Genomic DNA, 17,121 nt, shown 5'->3' on the forward strand with positions numbered 1-17,121 from the left:
TTCGTTCTTTCTTTTTTTGACATTTTCCTTACAAGGGAAGGAAAAAGGTAGGAATATAAAAAGGTTCTGGATCGCAATTACTGAAATAAGATGACCATCTCTCGACATCCCTTATGGTTAAAGATACAAAATTTGATATTTAGATTTTTATCTAAAATAATTAAATACGTATTTCAGAGTTTGTTGAAGAAGCCATGGTGCCTCAATAATAGAGCGTTCATCTCTGTTTTGTATAAGGTAACCAAAAAACTTCTGTCGCTTTTTATGGAGGTCTGTGTTCAATTGGCCCTTACACCGTGAGTTGAATGTGAATGGAGATAAGGCGAAAATCAGTTTTTGGTGTGGGCATATCCAACACACTACCTGGTTATGGCAGCTCAGTTACACCGTGAACTTGCGTAAGGACAGAGTGAACATGGGACCTCCACAGAGCATCATAAGGGCGTGTATGCTGTACGAGTTCAACTGGAGCCAAACGTCGCTGCAGCGGGACGGAAGATATAGCAGTCCTTTTGTGACGGTGTCGTCACTACACGGACAGCACAGCGGTGGTTTAACAAGTGTAGGACGGTGACGAAACACTCGAAGACGCACCGGGTGCCAGAAGATCAACACATGTACAAAATGAAGATCTTCAGCGAGCAATTGAGGCGAACAGTGACCAGACATGTGAGGAACTGGGACTACAATTCGGTGTGAGTAGATAAACCATTCGACAGCACCTCCATCAACTTGAGAAGCACTATGGTCAATGAGTCCCACATGATTTGTCTCCGGGACAGAAGGTAAAGCAAGCAGACACCTGTGTTTCTTTGCTGTTCCGTATAAGGAAGGAGCCATTTCTGGACAGGGTGTTGACATGTGATGAGAAGTAGGTTCTGTATGAAGCTCCACGGCGCCGTCATCATTGGTTAGCATCACATGACCCGGTTCCAAAACAGCCTAAACCAGCAATTCTCCAGAAATTCTGCGTGTTTGGGTGACTGCTCGCGGTATCGTCCATCGGGAAATGCTACCAGCTGGTCAGCGTATTAATGCAACTGTGTGCTGTCGCAGTTGAGCCGTGTTCAAGAAAAACTCAAAACTTTGGAACCAGCACTTTGGAATAGCAAAGGGGTCCTTCTGTTACAGGACAAAGCTCAGACCCACGTGGTTAGGATGACCCGGGATACCATTTTACGCCTTGGATGGGAAACACTATTGCATCCGCCATACTCCCCAGACATTGCATCATCCGATTATCACCTGTTCCATTCCTTGGAGAATCACCTTGGAGGACTCCAGCTCAAATATCTAGTAGAGATTAAAAATGCACTTGATACCTTCTTCGCTTCACGACGCGCCAAGTTCTACCGCGATGGAATTCATGGCCTTCCAGAACATTGGCAGAAGGTCATCAATGCGACTATTTTTGATCTTCCACGTACGTCTTAGGTGACATATCGATGTTTGAAGGTAATGGATGAAAGAGCGACACAACTTTCTTGGTTACCTTTAGAGGATCCTTCGTTGGATCCTAGCTCGCACTGAGAAGGCTTTGTAGTGGTCAAAAAACGTTTGCGTGGGATTCCTCAGGGTTCTAACGTTTTGTTCCACTTTCTTCATTTCACTATTTCATTCATTCTCATCACCAATGTTTTCTTTAGGCTGCACGGAATAATCGTGGGACATAAAACTGAAAGATTCCATATAATTTTTCAGTGTTTTTTTTCTATATTTCCCATAGAAGAGAAGAAAAAAGTAAGGTTGTAAACATTACAATAAGATGGTCATATCTCGAAATTCCTTAACGATAGAGATAAGGTAGGTGCAGGTAAATACGCCATGTTAAGGATATTGGATTTGTTATGACCTTAATTTTAATCAAACAAAAAGAACAAGACATGTACGTTGCAGAGTAGCCTCTTCCGCGTGTAAAAAATGTGGCAATGATGCCATTCACATCTATTTTGTACCGAAGGTAAAAGAAAAGAGTATAAACAAAGTGACGTATTTACCAACCTGTGCAGGTAATTACGCAAAGTCTAGGATACTAGTAGAAGCCTGTAATAAATCTTGCAACTGCTTACGTCTTCTGTATTACACGAACTCAAATATTACTATACAATAATACTATAGCTGAAGCAAAAAAATTGAATAACCGAAGTGCAAGATGAAGATAAAAAGATAAAATGTAAAACGATAATCTGCAAAGTTGAAATGAAGTTCCAAACTGAAAAGTTTTAGTCCATAAGAAGATAAATAAACAGTGTCACTTTACTGTGACTTAAAAAAACTACACCAATATTACATGCAACATGTGGGCCAAATGAAAATATCTTTGTCTTCTGCAGTCAGTCCTGCACAAGCCCTGGCGTATTTCGCTGCACCATGCTTGGTATTGATTTAATAGCATGGAACCACAAATACTGAAGTTACACTTAATAACAAACTGTTCCTAGACTGACACGAAATAAGGCGTACATTGCTATAAACAATCAACAGCATTCTGACTTAGCACTAATAACGGATTCTTACCTCTATTTAAATAATAATACCCTTGCACGGAACCTTCCCGAAGCAAACAACACTGCACGGCCTGGCGGTTTCACCGCTATTTCCCGAAGTATTCGTCAAATTGGACTTGTTCAAGACCGTGGTACATATTGGAGGTGCATTTTAGCGGATTACGTCGGAAACGTATCAGCACTGAACACTTGACGTATTTAGCTGCACTGGCGTATATACCTGCAGTTACCTTATGTTAAGTAAGTGACATTTGTATTTATAGTAATTACTCAATACAAGTGAGCACGTGCTTTACAATATATCCGAAAATTCAATTTTTAAGGAAGAATGGGGAAATTTCCATTTTTTTTCTCGCTGTAAAAATGACTTCATTGTTGTCTGTCTGATCACCACAGGACAAAAAGTAAACAATTTTAAATGCATTTTACAACATAGCGTTTCGGACGCCATGGTTTTTCCATTTCATTTAATTGAATTGATTATTCTAAGAGAGAAAAAGGTTCAAATGTTTCGCAAAGATCAAATTCATAAACGTCCAAAGACAAAGAAACGTTGAGCACCATAGAACAAAACGACAAATGTAATAGTAATCGGTATTTTCGAGTGAGCTCATTACATAAAGAACGGGTATTTCATCTAGTATACCTATATAGACTTACAGTATATAGTCACTGATTATTAGCTTTCTCCATGTACTATTCTTCGTTCAGTACAAATAGGTATTACTTAAATTTCGGCATTGTTGAGAATTTCGATACGGTTTTTATTTTGATAGTTTAGGTGAAAACAATTAAATTCGAGATTTCATTGCATCTATCCGTTACACGTCTATGTAGTAACCTGTTTGTTAAGTTCATTTGCTCTTTACTCCTAGAGGTCACACCGTTCAACGTACAGGACCAAATTTTGACTTATGTTTCTGATTGAGTTTTCTATCTAATCCTTCAGCGACAATTAAACCACATTTATTATTGAAGTGTATTGGGATTGAGTATAGCCCGCTCCCCCAGTGATTTTTAACGAATCATAGTGATTCTAACGATTCATACTAGTTCATAATGAATCGGAATCGCATGTTATAAAGATTTAAGATGTAAATCTTGTGGTAAGGAAGTTTTAGTATAAGTAGTAGTAGTAGTAGTAGTAGCGGTAGTAGTAGTAGCAGTATCAGTAGTAGTAGTAATTAGTTAGTAGCAATAGTAATAGTAGTAGTTAGTAGCAATAGAAGTAGTAGTAGTAGGAACGGGTTAGAAGCCCCGCAGGGGTTGGTTGGGTTCTGTTCTCGATATAAGTAGTAGTAGTGACTCTTCCAGTTCCGATGACAAAGAACTGGGGGGAGCGGGCTATACACAAGCCGTGTATTGTGTAATGACTTCTGTATCTTTAAACGTGGGTAAATGTTTTTCATCGTGTTCGTACAATTCCTTTTATCAATTTATAACTTTCATAATATAAAGCACGTAACCCTAGAACTGTGCTTCAGATCTAAGACTCGGGTGAACTAGAACTCCTTCATGGTTCCAGCGTTGCCAGATCTAGCATAATTTGCATGTCTTTAGCATCTAGCATCTTGCTTTTAACATCCTGCCCAAATCTAGCATAATTTCAGCAAGTTTATCAAAAAGCCCTAAAACCTGCAGATGAGAAAGAAGTTGGGCGTGGGAAGAAAAAGAACGGCAGAAATGTATCTCCCATAGATTCATACAGTCGGTAAACCATACAGGCAGTCTTATTTTCCGAAGTAAGTTAGAAACAGCTTTGGGCTCTTTTTTGGGGGGGCTCCACCCAGGGTTTTCTAACCTTTAACTGCGAGGCATGGGCGGAGCTATAAGGGCCATTCTCCCCCCAACTTTTTGACATGACTTCATGGCCATCTTTATTCCTGAAATGAAAGGTTCGAGACGGACCAAAAATCTACCCCCAGCAGACAATTCCCAACTCCGCTTATGCTACGAGGTAATTTTGTTTAAAAATGTTTGAATGAAAATACTTTGCATTCATTTATACGAAATATACGCCATTGAGTCTGGCAACGACTGCAGTAGTTTAGTTGAGTTAAAGCTTTGGTGCGTGAAGTATTGAGTTCTATCCACGCATTCTTGCGCTCTGCGTATTTTAAGTTACGTTATCGTATCTCAACTTCGTTTTTTTCTTTTAAAACTTCTGAATTAGTAATTATGAGGATCTAGCATAATTTGACCGAATCTAGCATAATTTCGATCAGCTTTTGGAATAATTCCGAGCTGTGAGTCTGTCAACGCTGGTGGAGACCTGGGTTCGGTTCCCGGTAGGAGCTTATGTGGTTCTGATTCCACGTTAATAAGTAGGTCTTGTCTCATATGGCCTTGCTGCTGAAAGGGCATTAAAATCAATTAAACTCAACTCTGGTGAACTAGTATTAGTCGCAAGATTCGAGAAATTTCTCGTCTCGTCTCCAATTAGAAAATATACTTCTCGATTAGTTCTCGAAATTTCTCGTCTCATGGACGACACTAATTTTAATATTATATAAATTAAATTTGATAATGGAATATTAAAATTACATATAGATCTAGCAAAATTTAATTTTCAGCAGAAGAAACTAAAATTCCAGGCAAACAAGAAAGAAAAAATGAATCAGTGGTTTAAGAAAATGAGAAAACAAAGATGGCGTAGGAATCTTCAATGCCGTTAACTACTGAAAAATAAGGACTTAGTGCTGTTTTAGTAGTATATAATCAAAGTAGTTATTTGGAATTTCTCTATATAAAAGAAATCCTGACTGACTGACTGACTGGTCAACACCCAGTCTAAATTACTTAAGCTAGAAACTTGAAATATATAGAGTACACAAATTTGCTATGTAAAGTTACACTTTACATTTTACACTAAGGAAATATTTTTAAAAATTCGACGTAAGAGGGGATTTCGGGATGGCAATTATATGGTAAGATGTCCATATCTCGTAATCCCTTAAGTTTACAGACTCAGTATTTAGAATTTTCGTTTAAAATTATTAAACACCTATTTCAGTATTTTTTGGCATTGAACCTAGAAGGGAAAGAAAGATGTGTAAGGTTGAAATATAATATAGAATTATTGTTCATTAATTGTATTGATATATTGGTAAACACATCGCAACGCAGTGTTGGGGAGGCGAGCGAGGCGACGGACCCGGGCGCCGAAGTAAGAGCGGCGCAAAATTCTTGAGGAAAATAGGAAAGATATATATAAAATGGAAGGAAAAAGGTAATAAAAGATACTCAAAATCAAGGAAAAGCAGGGTTTATTTTTGAAAATTTTCTGACGCTTCGCGCCAGCCATGTTGCCTCTTCGCGACTGGTTTGTCGACCTACGGGGGCGCTGGCGTATACTCTCACTCTGGGCGCTGATTTTCTACGGCATGGCACTGCTGTAACGACACTTCAATTCGACTAGAATCTATTATTGCCAAATACATATATACCATGGCATCATGAACTATACACCTTGCACTATTTTTCGATATAGTCGCCACCGACTGTGAGACATTTGAGACTGTAGCGTGCAATGAGTTTGAAAAAAGGACTCTGCTAAAACTCGGGCCGCGGTGGCTCAGTGGTAGAGCGTTTACCTCTGGTGCTTGGGGGTCTTGGGTTCAAACCCTGCTCCCGCCAAGTGAATTTTGTGGTGGACAAACACCGTGTGCGTGGGTTTTCTCGGGGTTCTCCCGTTTCCTCCCACTTTCTTTATTCCACTATTTCATTCATTTCTCATAATCACCGTCTCCTTTAGCCTAACCGGCATAACCGTGGGACATAAAACTCAAAGATTTCATTTCATTTTTTTTCCTGCTAAAACTCGGTGCTCTTTGATGCAAGGAATAGTCGTACAAGCTGCTTCAACAAAGCATTGTTTTGGAAATGTTAAGAATGTGGCTTTCAATGCAGGGAACAGGTGAAAGTCCTATAGGGCTGTAGGCAGAGTGATCCAATCTCTTCCATCCGAAGCGACGAATCTGATCTTGTGTGAGTTTTGCTGTGTATGGTTTTGTGTTGTTATCCAAGAGCACAACACTTTCACTCAAAAGCCCTTGTCTCTTTTGTCGAATGGCAAACCTGAGTTTGGTGAGGGTGTCGCAATAGCGTGCGGCATTGATGGTCCCTTCAGGGAGGAACTCAAAGAGAATCACAGGAAACTGTGGCCATAACATTTTCTGCAGAGGGTGACACTTTGAATTTTTTCCTTACTGGTGAACGTCCTTGAAGCCTTCTTGGTTTCTTGGGTAAAGAGGTGCACCCACGCCTCATCGCCTGTGATGATCTGATCAGGAACTCATTTCTCTCTCGCACGTACCGTACCAAGTGATTGAGGCTGATTCTAATTCTTGCACTCTTATGATCTGGGGTCAGATTTCTCGGAACCCATCTTACAGATACTTTTTTGGTAATCCAACACATCATGGAGCATGTGAGGGGCATGAGTACCACCAATACGCAGTGTGGGCGCCACATCTGACACCGTTATGCTACCTGTCCTATACACTAGCAATGTTGTTTCGATTCGTGGATGTGAAGGGACTCCCACACACTCCCTCCACACTCTGCCTTCCTTCACTGAACATGCAACACCAGCGACAAACCATTTGACGAGACATGACCTGTTCACTATACATAGTCTGTAGGTGTTCATGGATAACGGACCACTAGTCTCATATGCTCATTCATACCGGATAACAGCACGGACTTCCATTGGCGACCATATTGTCAGGACACGTCTGTCTGCTATCGTTATTTATACTCGAATAAGTTCGAACACGCCGGTCTGGTGCTAATCTCCCTTCTTCGGCTCTCTGCGCATGCGTCATTCCACATCGCTGATGCTCTTTCCGTTGTTGTACCAGCAACAAGTGTGGTTTCTTATGGCGATTGTTTGTTTGACCTGGTGTACTATTTTCTCGTTCAAAACAAATGACGTAACATTTTTGGTACATCCCTCGTCCTTAATTTAATGTAAAACTTTCTGATATTTCTAAATAATGAAGAACTTCGTAAAATCATTATTTGTTTAAAACTAGAACAGCTATTGTTTGGTAAGTACAAACTTGTTATTACCCGACCAGGATATTAGTGCGGTTTTTCGAGGAGGGCGCTGGTGTGTTTACATCAGTTTCTAGGTAAGCACGGTGGGACAGGGGAGCGGAGAGCGTCACTCTGCAGTGTATCCAACGATTTCTAAAAGTTTCAGTTTACATGCTATAAGTAACCTAATCTGTTTCGCTTAATAAAGAACGCCATAAATTATATAGTTGTTATTGAATGCAGGAATGGTTATTCCTGCAGTAATGCAGATTATTGTGGATAATGACACACATGGAAATTTACAATTTAAGAACAACGTAGCACGCAAGTGTGTTTCTACTATGTATTAAGCAGATTGTATAAAAATTAATTACGTTTTAGTTGATTTCGTTATAAGACAGGAACAACATGTAAAACGCAGGAATAACGATGCCAATGACAAAGATAAATTAAGGGTAGATGGTTTAGACTTGCGCATTACCTTGTAACTGTAAGTTTAAATCAAGGCTCGCGATGCTTGAGTTTGTTTTAAATGTATGTTTATCGGTTGATAAATAAATTATTTTCTCGAGTTTTAGCCAAGGAAGAATTCCAATACGTTTCTAGTCGCGAACTGTGGAAATCCTCTCCGTTGGTCTATTGGCTAGCGCATGTGCCTTGGTTGTACGTGGTTCTGAGTTCAAATCCCAGTGAGATCTGAAAAAATAATTTTACCACTTTTCACTTTCATTAATCCTCTGTCTCCTCTAGCATAAAGAGCATAATGATGGGACGTTAAACTAAAGAAATTTCATTTCATTTTTTCGATGAATGTGAACCCTTTGGGGGGGAAAAGGAGGTCAAGAAGAAATTTTTCCTTCATTTTTTTAAAGGGCTATGGAATTTGATACTTGCATTTCGGGATTGACTTGTAGAATCTGATTACAGTGCATTTTTCTTTTAGGATTATTATCGAAATCCATCCTTTTGGTAAATGTGGAATAAAAGTATTGATAAAACATCAACGTATGGGTAATGTAAGCGTAAGTATCACTGCCTCAACACATAATAAACTCACTTTTATTTACGAGTACAGAAATTCTCCTTGAACTCTCTCTGAATTTCTTCTAGACTATGTCTCAGGTAACAAAGAGGAAATTCTACTATCTGTTTTCACACACAATATAATTTTAAAACTTGGGAGCCTAGCGTTACCTTTGTGTCTGTAATACATAATAATTTCTCGATTGTCTTCAGAGGACTGAGTTTAGCCGGTAAGCACAAGTTGCATATAGTTCAAACATATCAGATGTACGGTCTTGTTTAACAAAACCTGCCCCTCTCCCTCCTCCATCTGAAAAGCCCTATATTGTTGTCCACATATGAAATTCAAAGACAAAGGCAATCATCTTTAAACAGCTGCATTTTTATTTCAAGTCTAAGTATTAAAATGTGCTACATATGGTTGCAAGAAGTTTTTTTTTTTTTTTTTTTTTTTTTTTTTTTTTGTTAATACTGAACTTAGGTACCTAACATTGATACTCACCTTCTTCTACATGAATTGATGCTAAGAAGCGGCCGCGTGGTTTCCGGCCAATTGTTTCATCACCGGTATCTTTGAGCAATGAGATAACAGTGAAAGAAAAACTTGTGCAAGTGGTTTTGTTATTCAAATACCTATCTATTCACTCTAATTAGATTCAGAAGTAGCACTAATTTTATAACAACATAATGCCTGTAATAGTTACCCTGAAAACATATTTTGTATTTCTTTTTTAATACGTAATTCATTTTTTTTCTGAATGTCACTGGAGTTCAACTCCTTGGAAGGACAAGGAACCTTCAATTGCCAGGCATCCCACTTTAACTTTAAGCGCTCCCCTATCGCCTCCAATGTTACACTGGATATATTTCTTTTAAATAAAGTTTTCAAAACATGGCAAAAATACTGGATTTTTTAAATGACCAAATCATGCTAAATAATGACAGGTTAGCCATCAGAGAAAGTTATCTTTATCTACCACCTCAATCAGGGGCGGATCCAAGTCTCCTTCGGAGGCGGTTACGAGTGTGACTGAAAGATTATCAGTTTCTCTCTGGCCGGACTTCTGCAGCATATCCGAAAATGATCTCAATGCAAAAGAATTTTGTTACTAAAGACACTGTTTAGACAATCGATCGGAGATCACATGGTCCAACTTGGTCATAATTTCGAAGACGTTTTATCTCAAAATTCCTCAATAAAACTTACTTTAAACAATGAAAGCGCAGTTGTCAAAGTATAACTTTGATTCACAAAGATGAACTTCGAGGTTTTGTTAATAGGAGAAGTAAGAATTCGTTACACTCGAATGTTACGAAGTTCTTAGTGTTTCTCTGTACAACACTGAGGTTAGTTTATTCGCAAGTTATTGTCAAATTAATATGGAGGGAGTATGTTTTTTTTTCAGACCCTTATTGTGTTCTGTAAATAACTTCTATAAATTTTGAACACATGCTTGAAGTGGTTTATTACGAACAGGACAAAAATAACTGTGTTACAAGTAATCCGGTTAGAAACACTGTTGTTTGTATTTTAGTTCCAAAACCTGCCGCCCGCACTCGTTCGCTGGTCAAGTAGTACTTTTAAAATGTTTAACATCTTCCACTGTTTGTGCGATATTTGTTGAATTATAAAACATGCTATAAAATTTTAGAACATACTTATCAAGACTGTAGAATCGATTAACAGACTATTTCAGTAGAAATAGATTTGTGAAACATTCGCTGGAATGGTGCAGACGTTTCTCGAACGACAAGTTTCTTTCTTTCTAGCCTAGCAATGAGGAGGGAAAGGAATTTAATTTATATGTTGATTCATGGAACATTAGCTTTTTTCTTACGTTCAACTATCAAAATAACAAAGAAATGCTGGTTTATTTGCTTTTAACGTTCCCTACTGTGCTTAAGATTTAAATGTCATTTCACGACGTTAGTTCGTGTCTTTTTACACAGTGGTGGAAATTGATATAAAGGCGTTATTATTTCATATATGAAAAAAACACTGTATGGTGATATGTACGTGTGCATAGTGTATTATACAGGGTGCGGCACGTAAAACCGGCCCGTCGTAATATTCTGGTATATTGTGTTTTTGGCAACACTTAAATAATCTACCTTCCTACCAAGAGATGGCGTGTCGAGGTCGGGTCGACTTACGTGATTTCCAGCAGTCACGTGCAGCCGCAGCCAGTGAAACTTGTCAAAACCAGTTGAGAAAAAGGCCTCGTTGTGTTAAGCCGGGTGAGTGTCAGTGTGTGATAATGCCGTATTCGATACCCGAGCGTGTTGCCATTGTTGAAGGGTTCATTCTCACTGAATCTTTTGTGAAAACAAAGAATTTGTTTCGGGAGAAATTTCCAGGACGTTCTGTGCCAGCAAAAAACACCATTCAGGAATTGATTGAAAAATGGCGGTGTGCCATTTCCGCCACACGCGTTATTGGGCCCATATTCTTTGAGACGACAGTGAACAGTGACGTGTATATGGGAATCCTGGAGGAGTTTTATACACACTTGACCGAAGAGGAGCGTCAGTTATGTTACTTTCAGCAGGACGGTGCAACATGCCACACACCAGCTGCATCATTGTCCCTTGCGCATGAGATGTTTACACCAGAGAGGACAATCAGCAAAGGTTTGTGGCCTTCTCGGTCACCAAACTTGTACACGTGTGACTTTTACTTATGGGGACTGTTAAAGGGAAGAGTATACGAAACAAATCCACACACAATTGAAGAACTCAAGACCAGGATCCAGGATGTCACCAATAGCATTACAACACAAGAACTGACAAGGGTATATATGAATCTTCTCAATCGTGCTCACATGTGTGTTGAAGTGGGCGTAGGACACTTTCAGCACCTGCTGTGAAGGTGAGTAGTCATATTCAATACATTACATTTCATTTATGTGTTGTAGTTAATCATATTCAATACATTACATACATTTCATTTTATGTGTTCACTTTACGGGCCGGTTTTACGTGCCGCACACTGTACAAGTGGTAGGTATGGGTCGTAAAGAATGTTATAATATCATTAACAAATAGAATGTCTGCAATATTTGGGTGGAAATTGCACTGAGAAAAAAATGTAGGTGGCGTACTTAAAAAGGTAGATTACATGCATAATTCCTGTAGTTTTTGGACATAACGTACAGCAGACGTATAACTGAAAACGCATGTTTTATAATAGACCTACTTTCTGTGTAAGTGTTCCATCTATACGTACTTTCAACAATATAAGCGGTCTGGATCTCACATACAAATGGGCGGATATAACATATAGCTGAGGAATGTAACATAAGTATATGCATGAGATATACGGAAAATTGTTAGATGTCAGACATCCTGTAACGGCATGATGTAACATCTAAGGGCAGTGTCTATGTAGCATACGGATAATATATGCTCCGTACTGATTTCTGTAGTAAGCAAAAGGATACCGTATATTTGTACAATATACCGCTGCCTGGAGAACGGATTTTTCTCAGTGTGGTATAAAAGTATCTGAAGCCTATTTCTCCAAGCAACAAGTCTCGTAATATTTTTTAGAAGTCATAAAATATCATGAAGTAGAAGTATTAGAATAATAGTAAAACTCATTTCTAAATACTAATCTTGATACTAATTTCTCAAGTCATGATTTTATAGTTCCTACAACCGTATAATATTTGATTTTGAAATTTTTACAATAGTATTGCAAGACTAGTAATTTTGAGAAATTGGCGTCCCATAAGGAACTAAAGAAAACTAACAGAAACGTACAAAAAATATAGAAAATAGTTGGTTAAACCTCTATTGTCCTTAGTCACTCGTGAGAAAAATTTAAAGCTGTGGGTTGAAATCTGTATGCATTATTTCCGTATCACTCGCTCTATAGCTCTGCTACAATCTAAAGTGTCGGATATTGCAATGAACATGCCTTGCAAGTATTCCCCCGGGCGAGCTGGCCAAGTCACAGCGCTGGATATTTCTGTCAGGAAACTACCTTTTGGTTAGCGCGAGGATATGAAAAAATCAATGGCGTATCTTTCGGGTTCAGGGGCTACAATTGCCTTCCTGAGTTTGATATTATGTATGCATATACTTTCCGTAGTATAATAATACTAGCAGCGTTCACCCCGCTTCGCTGCGGTCACCCCGGAACGCAATAAACTTTGTTACTTAGATAATTTTTACTTTTTCGCTTTCAAGTGATATGATAAAAACCATAGAAGATTGCACTAATGTTAACATTATATCGCCTGTCATTTATGTTAACCCGCCCCGCTTCGCTGCGGTCACCCCAACCCGCCCCGCTTCGCTGCGGTCATCCCGGAACGCAATAAACTTTGTTACTTAGATAATTTTTACTTTTTCGCTTTCAAGTGATTTATAGCGCCTGTCAGTTATGTTAACCCGCCAAGTCACAGGGTCATGCGGGTTGCATATAAATACGTTTATTTTTATACCTATGATGAACTAATAACAAAGGATTTGTACGTATGGACACCTGAATGGTCAATTATCTCAAGACACTGGTAATTGAAAATTAAAGTGATATGATAAAAACCATCTAGGGTCCACATCCTAACAACCCCCCAAAAATGAAAGAAATCGGTTCAGCCGTATTAGCGTGATGAGCGGACAAAGGATTTTTTGTACGTATGGACACCTGATTGGTCAATTATCTCAAGACACTGCTAATTGAAAATTAAAGTGATATGATAAAAACCATCTAGGGTCCAAATCCTAACAACCCCCCAAAAATGAAAGAAATCGGTTCAGCCGTATTAGCGTGATGAGCGGACAAAGGATTTTGTGCGTTCTCTTTTATATATATAGATAGTAAAGAAAAGCTCAGCTCGAAATTCTACTTATTTTACGTGTTTTAAACCCCCCTTAAGCAAAATCTGAAATGACGCTGCTGGAATAGATACATTGCCACTTCTAAAAACTAGTTTAAAAAAAAATATGTTCTTCACAATTCTAATCAGTTCTCTCACTACCATCTCCATCTGAAATTATTCCAGTGTGCACCCACCCAATATTTGACTTACCTATTGCGCAAAATGCTACTCAGATCATAGTAGTTCCTCTACGAAAGACTCTTCTAATTCTCATCTGCTCCTGAACCCAGGAATCATGTCAATAATACTGAAACCCGTACGGCTCATCCAAATTAAACTTCTTTGCATCACTAAATATTAATTTATTCAATTCAGAGGTACACGATATATACTGCTCCGTGAAATCGAATCTAGCCTCTTTATACGTGGTAGTTATAGGTGGTTTGCGTAGTTGGTACTTTAAAATATGACGTTTTTCTGCTGAAAAAATAGGCTTGAAGCGACAGGAAGTTACAGGTTATTTTAAATCAGCTAAGCGCTCGGAAGAAAATATATTCGTAAATTTTGTTTTGCGTGACAATAATCGTTTAGCCGACTCGGGTGATTGTTTACCTTCATTATATATTCTTTTTTCATTCATTTAGTGCCCCTAATATAACGAAACTTGTATGGGTTAATTTTCTCACACCTTAACGGTTAGACAGACATATGCCTAGCTACATTTGATTGTAATAATTATTTCTTGCTTTCCTTTCACTTGACAACTTTTTCCCACTAGACATTGTCCCAAAAAATGATACGCGAAGTTCGCACACACACACGTCTTTTCTTGTGAAGTGTGAAGTTCTTTGTAGCTACTGTTGTCAGGATGACTGTCGAACACAGTAAACTGGCGTTGGTCTCCCTATGAGCAAATAACATTACCTGCCTTTATACTGATTTCAACCTTACTAACTCGAAGAGCAATACTAACATTTTGTTCTTAAAACTAAATAATATATACCTAATGTTGTTTCTTCGATACATTGTGAATGTTTATGGAATTTGGATCGCGTGTTAAATTGCAGACCTATGTCTAATGTATTGTCGACGCTGAAAATGAATGCTAAAAATCTGATCAATCAGCATGTAGGTCGCGTTGCAGTCAATCTGTGCTCTTAAGAGTCCGTATCACTGCGAAATTAAAATACCGCTAATTTTACAGTAATTATGTGATATCTTCAAATAGATAAAAGATAACCGGAAAGTGGATCAAGGCATCCATAGACGATGTTATTTTGCATGACGTACCGTTATCACAAGTCACCTAGTAGCTTTCCGTTTGCAGCTATTTAGAAATGCAAAAATAAATGCCAATTTTCTAAATGTCTGGAAATCGAAGGCAGATAAATGAGTCATGATAACGGTATCTCAAGCAGAATCATATTGTCTAGGGAGGTCTTGTTCCACTTTTCGATTATATTTTATCTATTTGAAAATATCACATAATTACTGTAAAATTAGCGGTATTTTAATTTCGCACTGATGAGGCCTCTTAAACCTTTTCTACCTCACCGCTAGTCTAATGGCCAGAATGCCTGAACTTTGGTGCATGGGGACCCGAGTTCGATGTCCGGTGGGAGAGTATTGAATGACTTATGTTGGTTTGGGTTTAACCTTAAACAGTAGGTTGTGGAAGGCAAGCTTAATTTGTGTATCAATAGGTGAATTTTATCATTGTTATATCATTTACATAACTAATTTAAATATTAACATATATAATTTTTACACATTACTATTACTATTATTATTACTATTATTATTATTATTATTGATATCAAATCTAGAGTCATTATAATTTACCTCATTTGTATTTAAACTTCAATTAAGTATTTTAATTAAACCAATTTTTTGAGAGGTTCGATTTTGGGAATATTTCATAGTTTCAAAGTTCAGAAACCTACAGCAGAGCAGAGGAAAATAGATCTGACTTCTGCAACTTTTAAAATTGCCAATTCAATAAGGAAAAATAGAATTTGAGAAATGTAAATTTTGAAAGAAGTTTGATACTCGGTCTCTGGTTACATACTGTATTATGTTAGTTTTTAAAATTTAAATGTAAGTTTTGAAATATTACTTTTTCAAAAAAAAAAAAAAAAAAAAATGTCGAACAAGAATCTAATTTGCCGAATAGATACTCATTTACTAAACCTGTCGAAGAAATGGGAGAGGGAAAATGCACATAACTTATTTAGAGATGGCTCTCGATACCATACTTCAATCTCGTTTTTTTTTTTTAAAAAAAAAAGAAAGATACGTCGCCACTAGAAATTTGTCATCTTGGGTCCGGAACTCAGACGCCCGTTCGTGAATATGGCCTAAGTGTATACGTATATCATTTGAAGATGCAAATAGAAAGCACTTAAAACAACTCATGTGGCCTGTTTCTGTGTGTCTATTTCGTTGTCAGATATCCAGATACTGAAGGGCCCAAGCAATCTTGGCGACGAGCGGGGAGTGGCTCTCTTGGTCTATCAGATCGGTGACCATGATTCTACAGAATGCTTTATATTTATGCTTGTGTATGTGAGCTCTCTCAAAGAGTTTCTGGCTACACCACTGGGCATAATATGTATTTATGATGAAGATTAATAGTTTGCCTTTAATAACGATTACAATTACGATGCATTTAATTACGATTAAAGCACAACTATTTTTATACTACTATTTAAATAACCGACATGCTTCAAAAAGGCATTGAACTAGCCATTTCTGTTTTGACGTTAGCGGACGTACGTTCTGTACAGAAACTATAGCTTAGTTCAAAATAGACAGAGTTGGAAATACTTGAGAATACTTGAGAATACTTGGAAATACTTGAGAAAACTTGAGATTTGCAAGGGATGAGCAGGAGTGAGAAAGCAAGTAGTTGCGCATGCGCATCAACAGAAAGCAAGTAGTTGCGCATGCGCATCAACAGAAAGCAGACGAAAACCCCGATGCTTACAGTAGGCTTGACAGCCGAAGGAACATAGCATACAACAGGAGGAAAGACAGAAAATGTGCATCTGAGTGACGTGCATGTGTAGGTTCCGCTTGTCAAAGTAAGGCGAGAGAGTGCATCCAGAAGATTGCAGTGGAAATATTTGTGATAATTACAAGCAAACAATTTATATATAATGAAATATGTATCCTTTCTTATCACAGGGGATGTCGGGCATACCGGCGTTTCCTTATGCTACGCCGATGATCACTATGTTCAAAAAGTTTCGCATTTTTACACACTAAAGTACTTACGATACACACTGAGAAAAATCCATTATCCGGACAGCGGTATATTGTACAAATACAAGGATTCGTTATGTTTACTAAGGAAATCTGTACGGAGCGTACTTTATCCATATACTACAGAGGTACTGCCTTTTACCCGCTTAGATGTTACATCATGTCGCTGCAGGATGTCTGACATCTAACAATTTTCCGTATTTTACATACGTATACGTATGTTAAATACTTCAGCTATACGTTATATACGTCCATCTGTGTGTAAGATCCAGACCGCCTATAGACACTCTTTCTTTCGCCATGGCTGACGTCATTGAACTACCGTCTTTTGCTTGCGAAACGAGGTTGTTTACAAACGGAACAGAAGAGAGGAAGGAAACAAAAGCCTGGGTAAGTACAATAGTTAACTATTACTTTAGTTAAATATTCCATTAATTATATATTCTTTTAGTGTAACTTGC

The 17,121-nt window shown here is 38.1% G+C and overlaps 1 protein-coding gene across 1 annotated transcript in view; it reads right to left on the bottom strand.

The window, feature by feature from the left end:
* The window catches only part of rdgC (retinal degeneration C), an 857,557-nt gene that overhangs the window by 211,276 nt on the left and 629,160 nt on the right, over window positions 1-17,121 (bottom strand). The gene's annotated exons all lie outside the window — the stretch shown is intronic.

The sequence above is a fragment of the Thermobia domestica genome, chromosome 3, assembly GCF_964235325.1.
Source record: "Thermobia domestica chromosome 3, izTheDome1.hap1.1, whole genome shotgun sequence".
In the NCBI taxonomy this organism is placed as follows: domain Eukaryota; kingdom Metazoa; phylum Arthropoda; class Insecta; order Zygentoma; family Lepismatidae; genus Thermobia; species Thermobia domestica.